A 14,615-nucleotide genomic window follows, 5' to 3' on the forward strand; every position below is an offset into this window, starting at 1 on the left:
GATTAGGAATTACTGAGGTGTCCTATGTTCCAGGTTTCATCAGCTAGGCTCCCCACAGTGTGTGAGATCAAAGATAGTCAATAATAAATTGTTACATGGAATATGTTTCAGATCAGTTTTTCTGGCATATAAATTAAGTACTCAAAAACACATAGAGGCTGTTTCAGGCAATTTCATTTGTCATGATTCCTTTAAAAATCTAATATACTACCCATATTTAAAATTATTATATATTCAGCAAAAGTTTAATTACTTTCACTGATATTTTTACAAAGGAAAAAGGACAGTCAAGGTAGAGCACATTCTTTTGGTAACATAAGGAATTTAATGATTTTTTTTTATTTGGAAGATTGATAGGACATATCATTGTGCTTTATTTGGAATTATTCAAAGTTCTTTTTTGCAATTCAGTTTATAAAAGGTTTATGGTCAGATTTTTGACATTAAAAATTGAATACAGAGAAAGGTAGGTAGCTATTAGCCAATGAATAAAACTTTTGAACTATATGATTTTCTGTACTATATGCCATCCATTTAATAGAAGGAAACTAGTAGTATACCTAGGTTAAATCTTAAGTGAGATAATAAATCTTAGGTGTAGATTTATAATCTATAGATTATTTTTAATTAAAACAAATTATAATTATAATATATAGAATATATATTGCACTGGAGAGATAGCATAGAGGTAAGGCATGCAGAAGGATGGTGGTTTGAATCCTGGCATCCCATATGGTCCCCTAGCCTGCCAGGAGCGATTTCTGAGCATAGAGCCAGGAGTAACCCCTGAGCGCTGCCGGGTGTGACCCAAAACCCCCCCCAAAAAAATATATTGTATAGATCATAATAATCATAATATAATTAAATTAATGATAATATATCTTTATATCTATGGATATAAATATACATAAATTTACATATAACAAATCAATAAATTATAAGCATAATGTAATATTAATTGATGATATTTTAAATTTGATAGTAATTTAATAGTAAAATATAAATATACTTATATTGCTAAATGATATAAATATGTTAATTTATTAATATAAATATGATTATAGTATATTTTAATAATTTATAGATAATTATGATAATCTATTATATTCTATAATCTAAGCTACTGTCTATTTCTTTTTTTTGTTTTTTTTTGTTTGTTTGTTTTTGGGCCACACCCGTTTGACGCTCAAGGGTTACTCCTGGCTATGTGCTCAGAAATCGCCCCTGGCTTGGGGGGACCATATGGGACGCCGGGGGATCGAACCGCGGTCCTTCTTTGGCTAGCGCTTGCAAGGCAGACACCTTACCTCCAGCGCCACCTACCCGGCCCCTAGTGTCTATTTCAATGAGGATAAAACACGTGTTTGTGAAATTCCTCTTATTTAGAAGTGACTGAAAGAAACAGAAGGGACCACAGCTGCATGGGGGACCTGAAGGGATCATAAGGGCATGGAGAATCAACATTATCCTGGCTTTCTGAGGTAAGAAATCAAATACTGCTGCTGAAATTACAAAGCAATCACTGATGGTTTCCCAGACAGGAAGGAATAAAGAATTTATTTTAGCACTGATGTATTGGACTCAATATATCTGAATATTCTCAGAGATTAATTTCCAGCTTTGAAATGGTTACATCCCTTGGATAAAAAATTTAGCTTACACTGGTTGTTAAAAGTGAAACAAAAGTCTTCATTGGATTAAATAGATGGCTATATTTGGTTTATATTAAGATACATTTTTGCTGTTGCCAGTGTAAAAAGGCCATTGGGCATACTAATATTTTTTCTTTTTGTTACTTGGGACATTTCTGCTGAAGTTTCAGAGTTACTCATGGCTGTGCACTTAGGAATTATTAATGGTGCTCCTCAGGATGCCAAGCACCGAACCTGTGTCAGTTAACTGTAAGGCAAGTGGCCTACCCACTATGCTAGAATTCTAGATGGGTCTACATATTTAATCATATATATTGTTTGTTACTCAGGTTTCTATGAGAAATTATTTGTCATTATATATAGTTTTAATGTTGTTAATTTGAGTGGGGGAGTTGGGATTCTCTCAGGGGTTACTCTTGCTTCTCTACATTCAGAAATGGCTCCTGGCAGGCTTGGGGGACCATATGAAATACTGGAGATCAAACCTTTGTTCATCTGGTTAGATCAAATGTAAAGCAAAGTCTTTACCTGCTGTGCTATTGCTCTGACCCCAAGTTGTTATATATTTGTATCTCGGTATAAAAGCTGCTAAATTAAGCATACAAACATGATCTCATCATTACCAGTCCATTATACTCTCCAATTAGATATAAACTGACAAATAAACCAATATTTTTCATCTTGTCTAAGGTTTATAGCCAATCTGAGAACAATCCCCCTGACTACCTTAACAATAAGATGAATAATTTTATTAACATTATTTAAAAACTGCTTAAGAAGTTCATAATATGAAGAAGAGAGCTCAGATCAGTAATCTTATTCATAAGAGTCTTTGCAAAAGAAAAAGTTCTTAATCAGTGCTTCACCTTTAGTTATATTATCACTGACTCAAAGTGAAATCTTTTTTACATGTTCACTATTAAAAGGAATTTTTATTCAGGCAACATCATTTTATTTTCCAAATACTATTTAATTTTTGCTTGTATGATATTAGATGTACACAGAATTCCATTTTGCATAGTTTATATGGATTTTATACATTTAAAATAATTTTGTATAATAGTGCAATATCCATTGGTTTTTCTACTATTTTAGAAAACTATAAATTATTACACCATTATTATTTCCTAAAAGCCTCTTTGAAAGAATTTTTATTATTTTAATTACTTTCCTTAAACATCATGGTTACAAAATTGTTTGATTAAATTTCAGTTGAACACTATACACCTTCCTTCACCAGTGCACATTCCCATTATCACTTTCCCTACCCAATGTCCCTCCCACCCACCCACCTCCTTGCCTGCTTCTGAGCAGACATTTCACTGCTCTTTTTTCTCACTTTTTCTCTCTCTGTCTCTCTCTCCCTTTTTTTTTTTACCCGTTTTGATACTGTTTTTTGCACTATTTTTATTAACATGGTACCATGTATATTATCTCATCCAATTTCATCACCCTGTTTTTGTCCAGAGTGATCATTTCTAACTATCATTTTCCTAGTGGAACCTTTTATAGCCTAATTGTAATCCCATCTCTTTTTCACAAAGTGATCTTTGTCACATCTCTTTTACTGCCATGAACTAGCTCTCCTGGACCTCACCTCTATTGTTTCTGGATATTATTACTATACTATTTTTTATTTTTCTTATATCTCATAGATGAGTGAGTTTATTATTTAATATCCATCTGACTCATTTCATTAAGCAAAATTCTCCATATACATCCATGTATAAGTAATTTTCTTAATTTTAGTTTTACTAGCAGCTAAATAGTATTATATTGTGTAGATGTGCCATAGTTTCTCTAGGCATTCATCTGTTCTCAGCCACTCAAGTTGTTTCCAATTTTGGTTATTATAAATGTGCTGCAATAAAAATAGGAATTAAAAGTCTTTACTGCATGATATTTTGGGGTTCCTAGGGTATATCCCTAAAAGTAGAATTGCTGGATCAAATAAAAGCTCAATTTCAAGGTTTGATTTTTTTTTTTTAGGAGTATTTATGCTGTTTTCCAAAAAAGGCTAAACTAGTCTATATTCCCACAAAAAACAAATAATAATCTTTTTTTTCCAGCATCCATACCAGTACTGGTTGTTCTTAATCTTTGTGATGTGTACCTGGTATTTTGGTATGAGATGGTAACTTATTGTTTTGACTTGCATCTTCCTGATGATTAGTGCTGTTGAACAATTTTTCATGTGACTTTAGGGCATCTGTATTTCTTCTTTGAAGAAAGTTTATTTCTTCTCCTCATTTTCAATGAGATAGTTTGTATTTGTTGCTAACTTCTATCAATGCACTTTATATCTTGGATATTAACCCCTTACTAGATAATATTAGGAGAATAATTTCTCCCATTCTGTGAATAGTCTTTGTATTATGGTCACCATTTCCTTCTTAGTTTATTTAGTCCCATTTGTTTAATCTTTTCTTCCACTTGTTTGGTCATTGATGTTTTTACATGTAAATTCCTTTAGCTTCATTGAGTGTTCTTTCTATATTTTCCTTTTAGTTTCATATATGATAAACAGTAAATCCATTTAATCCATTTTGATTTAATTTGGGTGCATGGGTTTTTTTTTTTGTTGTTGTTGTTGTTTTCTAACTTTTTCTTTTGGGTGCATGTTTTTAGAGAGGTCTGAGTTCACTTTTATTTTAATGTAGTTGACCAGTTGTTACAACACCACTTGTTGAAAGGGTTTTCTTGCTCCACTTTGTATTTCTTGTCCCCTTTATGAAAAGTTAATTGAAGTAATACTTGGGAGTATGTCTCAGAATAGTCAAGTCTATTCCATTGATCTGAGTATTTGTCCTTATTTCAATACCATGCTGCTTTAATGACTATTGCTTTTAGTACAGTTTTAATTTGGGAAATGATGCTTACCAATTATTTTTGCCATGGATTTTTGGCTATAATAAATATTTATTATTTAAATGAACTTCAAGCGTTTCTTTGAAAAATCATGGTTATTCTTTTAGGTATTGTATTAAATCTGTGCAATTTTACACTTTGTGCAATGAGTTCAGAAGTATTGACATTTTAATTATGATGATCCTCCCAATCTATGAACATGTTATATATGTCACATTTTCTTGTGTCCTCTTGTATTTCCTGAAGCAATATTTTGTTATTTTCTTTGTATAGGTCAATTACCTCTTTAAGTAGGTTCACTCCAAATTACTTGATTTTCTGAGGCACAAAGTTAATGGGATATTTATAATGCCTCTTTATTTTCTTTCATTATTTTATATAAAAATACATTTGTTTTGTACACTGCCACTTTACTATGCAAATCTACTATTTGTAGACGCTTCTTGGTACAGTCTTTATGATTTTCTAAATATAATATTATATATAGTCATCTGCAAACAGTAAGAACTATATTTCTTACTTTTTTATATTAATGTCCTTGATATCTTTTTCTTGCCTGAATGCTATGGCAAGTACTTCTAGTACTATAGTGATAGGCATGGCAAGAGGGGGAAAATTTTCTTGTGTCAGATGGATTAAAGACCTTGATATTAGACCTTAAACTATAAGGTATATACAGGAAAATGTAGGAAGAACACTCCATGACATTGAAGCAAACAGCATTTATAAGGATGAAATACCATTAGCCAAGCAAATGAAATTAAAGAATTCAAAGTTAAATGTCCTAAAAAGGCAGGCAGGGGGAAGGTGGAAGGGAAATTGGTGACACTGTTGATGGGAAATGTGTGCTGATAAAAGGTGGTGTATATTGTTTTACTGAAGTTCAATCATGAACATTTTTGTAACCATGGTACTTAAATAAATTTAAAATTAAAATAATAGGCATTTTGAGTTTTTCAATGAAACATTAGTTGTTCAGAATTTTGTATTTTCAATTTTGTTTTCATGTTCCTTCTTAAAATAGTGTTATTTTAAATATAAATTTATGAAATTACAATAAGAATATTTAAATTACTTAATGTGAGCTTCACCATTTTCACTTTAGCATTAATGGGGGGTCACAAGTGTTACCTGTAGATACTTGTGCTTCTTTTAATGATTCTTTATCTACAAAGCTTAATGTTTAATGCTTGAATTTAACTATCAGTCCTTGTTTGGTACCCCACTACTCTTGTGATGCTGATGGTACTCACAACTGCAAAGGCCACAGAAACACATTGGTGGTGTATGAAGCCCTACATAAAAGTATCTAGAATGTTTGGGAAATTATTAGTTGCTTTTTAATAAATTTAATAAACCAGTGTTGGCTGCATGCAACAGAAGCACTTTAATCCCTCTACTCTTTTCAAAACCTATAGCTGATTTGTATGCAGCAATTCAGAATATTTGTGCCAATTTTAATATCAACTTTGTCAGTCACACCAGCAGTTCTCAGGGCTTACTCTTGGCTTTGCATTTTGGAATCCCTTGTGACGGGACCAAAGCAATAGCACAGCTATAGGGCATTTGCCTTGCACACGACCAACATAAGATGGACCCCAGTTCAAATCCCAGCATCCCATATGGTCCCCCGAGCCTGCCAGGAGCGACTTCTGAGCACAGAACCATGAGTAACCTTTGAGAGCTGCCTGGTGTGACATCCCCCCCCCCACACACACACACACACAAAAGAGGAATCTCTCATGGCAAACTTAGGGTATCAATGAGCAGTCAGGGATTGAGCCTGGTGGGCCATATGTAAGCAATTTCCTTATCCGCTCTACTGCTTCTATCAATTACTTTTTAGGAAGAAAAATTAATTCTTAAAGTTTATTATATATTGCCATTTGAGAAAATTTTTATACTGTCACCTTGACTCAGAGTAGAAAAAGAAGTATGAAAAAGAAGTAAGAAAACTGATCAAGCCAGCCAGGATTGTTATTAGACACTGTGTGTGAATCACAAAATTTAATAACTATTCCTCTACTAGTTAAATGTGTACATCTATATATTTTTAACTCAAATTCCTTTAATAGAGGATTATCTGGATTCCCTTTTTGCTTTATCTGGTTACTAAACTATTTTGGTTAGTGCAATACTGAGTGATTCTAAAATATTCATGATTTTCTTTAAAATTTTTCTTGAAGCAAAACACCTCTAAAATTTGAATTTTTGTTCATTTTTAAATGGATCATTTAATGGTAAGCTTCATTTATCTATTTTGTGCTCTCAATAATTTCCACTTGGCAAATACATGTCTATTAATTATAATTTCAAAATCTACCTACCTAAAATATATGGAATTGGAAGGTTCACTAATTTGTGCTACATTTAATTCAAAAGAGATTTATGCTTAACTCTCAACACTATGAATATGTCTGCTGCACACCATCTCTTCAGAAAAAGCTATTGTCTTTTTCCTCTCTGATTTCTCTAACAATATAGTGAATACATTTTTTGCTTCAATGTTTATATATATATCAACCTTTTTGTTATAGACATTTTTCAAAGCAAGTAATTTTATATTTCTTTTTATTATGTGGGTGTTGCTCGAAATAAGGGAAATCTTGTCATTGAACAAAGCTATACTTGTGAATTCAATCTGGAGTGAGAAGGAGGAAGAACACAAAAGAGAGAGACTATAAAGCATATCTGTGTGGAGCAGAGGACAATCAATTAGATTCATTATCTGCTCTACATTCTAGTCACTTCTATAAAAGAAAAGAAGTGCATAACACCATGGCAACAGTTAGACCTTCAGTCCGTTATGGTATATAATCATTAAGAGGTCTTCCGCCTCCCCTGAAAATAGAGAAAAAAAATCACAGTGGCTGCACATACTTCCTACATTTATGCTGATTAAATGACAAGTTTGTAATTTACAGGTGTCTTATTGCCATGGGAATGCAATCATACAATTCCATTTTAGAATTCAAGGGCCTTTGAAACATGCTGCATGATTGTTAGCTGGGCTGCAAGCTAAGATTAAATTGAAAGGGTGGCATGTAGATTTTAGAACATGGTGTTGACATTTACTGGCCAATCACATTTTGCAACACTCTTGCACAACAGCAGATGTTGACCTTTCAAGCTTTCCCTATCTGCTTTCAGCATTACCTACAGAAATTAACATAACACTGCTTCTGCTTTATGCTGCTATTAATGTCATCTGGGAATTGAGATTCATGAATTCAGTTATTACCCAAGCTTGAGACCCATTTCATACTCTAAGCACAGAACTAACAGCTCCTGGGAGCTGATATTTTTGGATGTTGCTTCAACTACCTTTATGGTCGAGGGATAGCTAGAAGCTATGGAGTAAAAAAAAAAATAAAAAAAAGTTATAGGAAACAAGAGGAGAAATAGGCAGAGGAGGACATTTTCAAGGAGAACGCTAAGGGCCAAATAATTGCAAATGTATGAGATATGAGAGTTTAAAACCTGGAAAAGATACATTTTAAGTAAGTCAAATAACGGTGTGAGTCTCACTTCCCTTGTTAACTGAACCGTGAAAATGATGCCCCTTGGAGTCTGAGACAGTGTGTAGTAAGCTTCAGGGTCTGTTCCACAATGCCTGGGGCCTCTATTATAGTGATTTAAGAGAGAAACAATTTGAAGTAAAGATGTCATAGGCATCCCTTAGGATTGTGAGCCAAATTGTATTGTGCTTTGCTCTAAATGAAAATCCTATCCTTAGCACATAGTTCTGTTCGTTTTTCCAAAGTAGAGAATTTTTGCTTCTTAAATATTTGGTGAGACCATTCGATAGAAGATTTAAATTTGGAGATATATTATTTCTTAGACAGGAATTGGTACCTCCTGTAAATCCTGTTAACACAGATATTAAAATGAATCATCACTAGGAAGTGGTAGACATAATTATGACACTATTTATCAAAATTTGAAGACTACTAGGAGGATTCTAAATTTTACTTAACCTTTCCTCCAGGTTAGCTGGATGAATTCTGTAAATTTTCTCTCATCCTGTCTTTAAAGACCTTGGAGAGTATCTATGAAATATCTTTGTCACGGTTCTATGAATATAATCGTTTGAGATACAAGCAGATGCATTTATCTCAAATAGAAATTATAAACAGAACTCAAGATGAGATATGCATATGTAGGCTACTTCAATGGCATTGCTCTGACTTACCATGCAGTACACATTATGGATTTATTTGCATATTTTAATCTGAATATATTTTCCAGAAGCTTCTCTGAAACTAGTATCTTTAACATGTGAAATAAAAAGTAGTATAATTTTAGGACTAAGCTCTATCCTTTAAAAATATTTTCAATTCAATTTCACTACACTTGAGACTCTACATCCTGAGTATAATTTATATTCATTAATTAATATTATTCCAATTTTTTTTATTTTTGGGTCACACCTGGCAGTCAGGGGTTACTCCTGGCTCTATGCTCAGAAATCACTCCTGGCAGGCTCGGAGGACCATATGGGATGCCGGGATTTGAACCACTGTCCTTCTGCATGCAAGGCAAATGCCTTACTTCCATGCTAACTCTCCAGCCCCTATTCCAATTATTTAATGCAAATGTTCCTTGGTTGGATGATTAGAGTGTTGCTAATACTAACTTTCCTGAAAATATATTCCTTTTCTTTGAGAAGAAAGGTCAGTGAAGATGTTAGATACAGGTAGTTAAATAGGTGAGAGAAAAAGTGGAAATGAGAAAAATATGTAAAAATTGGGACACAAAGCAATTTAGTTTATCTCATGTGTCTAATGCAAAACAGACAAAAAAGATTGCTTTTAATTTCTGAGTCATATACCCTGTTCTCTAACAGCTGATGGAAAAACAACCCAACTTGCTGGTGGTGCATGCTCTACAAACAGAACTTAGATCTATTTTATTTTTCTCTTCATTAATATCCAAATACATATTAACTTATAAAGCAGCTGTTAGATGGGGACACAGGGAGGAGGTATTTGATGACAATGAACTCTATAGAAGTAATATAAACAAGATCTGAGTTAAAGATATTTGCCACTATAATATGCAAAAGAGAGCATATATACCAGACTCAATTTATGGACACGGAAACTGAAATTGCAAAGACCAGCTGATACCAGTACCAGACCAAAGAAGGACTGGATGGAGCCCCTCCAGAACAGAGGAACCCCAGAGGAATCAAAGGTGATAATAAAGCCATGAAGTTTCAATGTTCTTTAACCATAAAAACATCCTACCAAGAGACTACCTATGTAGAATGTTCTAATTGGGGAGAGTTTGAAAAATAAACATATACAACCAATTTTGTGAAGGAAATTTCCTCAATTTAGGAAATAAAATTCCTTTTTTTTAAATATGGGTACTTTTTGCTTTCTCCCCTCTGCAAAAGTCCATGTTCTTTTTTTTTATCTCCTTATAATATATAAATAAACTATTTTTCTAGGGTCTGAGAGTTTGTAACAGAAGGTGTAGGGTATTGCATGTCTAACTCAAACAATTATAATGCCCAACATTGCACATGGTCCCCTAAGTAACACAAATGGTAATCCCTGAGAAAAGAACAAAGAAAAGACATTGGCACAGCCAGATGTGCCATAAAACACAACCCAGAAACCAAAATCAAAAGCAAAAATTTGAGTTATTATTTTTTATCTCCTGAAATTATTTTCTGTAAGACCTGTAATGAACATAAACAGATTTAGACATTTTTTCCTTTCATGTGAGAAACAATTCCTCACTCTTGTCTAAGTTTCATGGTCCCTCAAGATATCAGATGGTTATGACTAATTTTCATGCTGTGAGGATCAAATAAAGCTCAGGCACAGGCTGATGATTTCTGAATAGAGTCAGTGGGACACAAATTTCTACACTGAATACATACTCATGGAAGACTTTATCAGCACTGATATTCCCATGCATTTCTCCAAAAGGCCATAGTGGGAAGAAAGGAAGAACATAGACTCCTCTCCCGAGGAAAGTACCTCTCTTCTTCCTACTCATATTAGTCACTTTCAACATATACATGCCCTATAACTTCATAATTAGGTGATAATTATATAATAAATATATGAACAAGCAAGTAGTCCTGTATACATATACAACTTTACCTCCAATTGTGCTATTTATGCTCAATCCCAAAGCATGTCAACCCCTTAAGGATTCCACACCTCAAAAACCCAGTTTTTAACTCTCCCCATTGAGAGTACCTATTTGTGGAGTGCATACTGTATCTTTAATAAATATTGTATCCTTATAAGGATTCCAAAACTGAAGTGGTAACCTCGACCATCTCAATCACTAGGTTTACTTTTCTTCCTATACTAGAGAATGTAAACTGCACTTTTATTATCCTGTTCCATTTACTAGATCATTTTAATTTTATACAGAAATAAATTTAGAGGACTTGTTAACAGATGAGTTATATAATATATAAACCTTTAAAATTTATGAATTTTAATTTGAAGATTTATGTGGAGCTGAGCATGTAGGTAACACATAAAGAAAAGCCATGAATGTATTGTCCTTCCACTGTAACTTTACCTTGTCCTCTTTCTTTGCATCCTTGTTCTCATAATTAAAAATAAAAAAAAATAAAAAAAAAGAAAAGCCATGAATGAACTTGCAATATTTCAAAGGTGATGATGATTTTTTTTATTGGGGATGGTGGTATAGGAACCTCAAGCAGGAATTCTCAGGAAGCCCTTGGGCCACTACAGCTCCTATTTGATCTTCTGGCCTGAGTTCAGAAACCCCTCTTGCTTGGATCAACAAGTATAGGTGCCAACAAGATGCTCAGACACCCTTGGGCTACAAATGATGTACCCTGATGGGATCATGATGAGCACAGAATGAAATTCAGGTCGCTGAATAATCAAGACATATACCCTTGATCATTAAACTATCTCAACAACCATATATTTTCTCAAACAGTGTTGGAGCAGTGTCATGAAAACCTGAATAGAAGTTGATAATATAGTCACTAGTCATACAACAGTGAAGTTAAGTTCTGAGAAATGTGTTGATGGCTCATTTTATTGTCCAAATTAAAATGAGTTAGTGGGTATTTTATGTTTTGAGGTGATGAATTCTACATAGAAGATGTAAAAGTCTGTTGGATACATAAAAAGGCATTATGTTATAATTGAAAAAATTTTACCAGGAGATAAAAATTTGGTGACTACTGTCTTATGTGGCCTATCACTGATTACAACACCCTTATGTGGCATGACTATATTAAAGGGTAATTTGGAATTTGGATGAGTTGGGTATCAAAGATACCTTGATTTTGTTTCAAAAATATTTTAATTGAGAAAGTGACAAGCAAAAAAAATTATGGGGAAACATTTGAGTTTATTTTTACACATTAAAATTTTATATTCTTTAGGCCAACAAGCTGAACCTATTTCTTTAATCTCCTTTAGCTCCATGCATTTTCACAAAATACAACATAAAATGAAATATCTAAGCATACTTTCTGTTTAAGATCCAACTTGGAACTTGTTTGTCCCAGGACTATCTAAAGAAGAGCAAGTATTTGGGAGAAACACTTAGTCTATAAAATACAAATTGTTGGATGCACAATTCTGCTCTGCCATTTGTTTGCTGAGTGATCTCAGACAACAAACAATAAAATTTGATAAATTTCTTTATTTTTAAATTTGAACTGCAAGAATCCCTCATGTCACATAACACTCAAATATGATGGATTCTATTTTGATACTCATTTTATACTTATTAATCTTTCAAAATTTACATTCAGTCTGATATTTCCACCAAATTTTGTACCTAAAATTTCTATCTTCCTGAATAGCACCATCCCACAAGTTTAATTGTATAATATTTTAGGACTCTACCTTTACTGCTTACTCTATACCCACAAAATAAAGCATGGAACTCTAGTAGGAAGTCAGATTAAATTTTCAGATACAAAAAGATAGATTTTTGCATTATTATAGTCCTTTTTATTTTATTTTTCTTTCCTTTTTTTTGTGCCACACCCATTTGATGCTCAGGTGTTACTCCTGGCTAAGCGCTCAGAAATTGCCCCTGGCTTGGGGGGCAATATGGGACTCTGGGGGATGGAACCGTGGTCCTTCCTTGGCTAGCGCTTGCAAGGCAGACACCTTACCTCTAGCGCCAACTCGCCGGCCCTGCTTTTTATTTTCTAAGTCCAAATGAGATACATAAATTTAAATTTCATATTACTATTTTTATCCCCACCCAATTTCCCACTAAATGACATGGGAAAGATAAAGGCAGCATAACCTTATAAAAGACTTGTGAGTATATTCTTATTGTTTATGCATATTGACCATACTATAATTATAAGTCATTCTGGAGATAAATTCTAAACATATTAATTTGTACAAAGAAGTTCAAGTCATTACTTCTAATGAAAATGGTTTATTATTTTCATTTCTAGACCTCTTAATTAGGATTGTCCTATAGCAGTACCTTCTTTTGAAAGGTAAACAAGAAATCATCCCTACAAAAAGGCAAGGTCTCTAATAGGTCAGTGTATTCTAGGAGAAAAAACAATTTGCCTCAATGATCTATATTTAGGTCATAATTAGTTTAAAACATTATAAGCAAATGTTAAAAGTTAGAAAATATATTAAAGTAAAGCTTTTGTATTTAATTTTGAGGTTGATTTAATTACATTTAGAAATGACTTTTCAAAGGGTCTAGTGCACACAAATGATATATACCAAAAGTAAATTGTATTAACAAAGATTTTAAGTGACCATCCCATAGCAGGTACATTAAATTATGCAATGGATAAGAAAGAGAAAAAGCAACTTTTATTTCCCTCATTTTTAGTCCTCAGCCACATATTTCACATTTCTCTTCATTTTCCTATGGTTGTTTACAGTATAAAAACTCTAACCACGTTACAAATTCTGATCTTTAATAGTAGTCATTTTTTCACTAATGTGACATTCCTCAGAATATGGTCTGTTTCTTATACTTTTCCAATTCCTCTTCTACGTTCCTCCCTGTCTTTCATCCATGATTGATTGGAGAAATGATGCCATAGTTTGCTTAAAATACTTGACAAACTGTAATAATGATATGGTCGTTTTGTAGTGGTCTTGGTGTGACCACAGTATAATTCTAAAATTGTGAAATATATATATTTCAAAAATTCATTTTAACACATTAAGATCACCACCAATAACAATATACATCATATTACCTCAATAAAATATCAAATATAAAAATTTTTATAAAGTAAATAAATTTGACTATCAGCATTGTTAGGGGACCGATGACAGAAGGAAATGGTACAGACTAAACAATGGCCTAAAATTCAAGCTTAGAAAGATTTCAGCATTGGGAGAGGTTAATAATTTTTTCAGCACTTAATGAAGTGCTATTTTATGCATTTGATTAAGTTTTAAAATAGATTTCTCAGTAAAAAAATTTTAAAATAAAAAATTTTACTGGTGAGATCTGAGTGATAGTATAGCAGGTAGTAACTTGCTTTGCATGAAACTGATCTGGTTTTAATCCTCACACCAATTATGGTCCCTTGAGTATGACCTACACTTTGGGTTATCACCTATAGTTAAAAAAAAAAAAAAAAAAAAAAACCTAGACTATACACCTTTTCTTAAAAATGTGGTTCAGAACACATTATTTGTAAATTCTTTTTTTGATGCTTTGAAAAAATAAATTTTAGAAGATTTTCAGTGATTTCACAATATAGGAATATTTCTTTTTTTTCTCCCATTCACAATACAGACCAGGCAAAGGGCCTGGTCTGAGGTGTATATGAGGAGCATTTACTGTACCTCCTCTTTCTATACAGTCAGTGTAAAGAACACAGCCTGTGGTAAGCATTGGGACTTTTTTCTTTTCTTTTCTTTTCTTTTGATTTATATATATATACATATATATATATGTATATATATATATGTATATATATATATAACATAAAACCCTTCACCAGTGCAACATTCCCATCACCAATATCCCAAGTGTCCTTCCTCCCCACCCCACACTGGCCTGTACTCTAGACAGGCTTTCAAAGACAAGGAGGCAAAGTCTGGGGTGCAAATTTGAAAGATTTAAGAGCCTTAA

General features: G+C 32.9%; 1 non-coding gene across 1 annotated transcript; it reads right to left on the bottom strand.

The window, feature by feature from the left end:
• Window positions 1-14,251: 14,251 nt before the first annotated feature.
• LOC126002566 (small nucleolar RNA SNORA51) lies at window positions 14,252-14,384 on the bottom strand. Its single transcript, XR_007493252.1, has one exon. It is a non-coding gene; the product is annotated as a small nucleolar RNA SNORA51 (small nucleolar RNA).
• Window positions 14,385-14,615: the final 231 nt, after the last annotated feature.

This window comes from Suncus etruscus, chromosome 2 (assembly GCF_024139225.1).
Source record: "Suncus etruscus isolate mSunEtr1 chromosome 2, mSunEtr1.pri.cur, whole genome shotgun sequence".
Lineage (NCBI taxonomy): Eukaryota > Metazoa > Chordata > Mammalia > Eulipotyphla > Soricidae > Suncus > Suncus etruscus.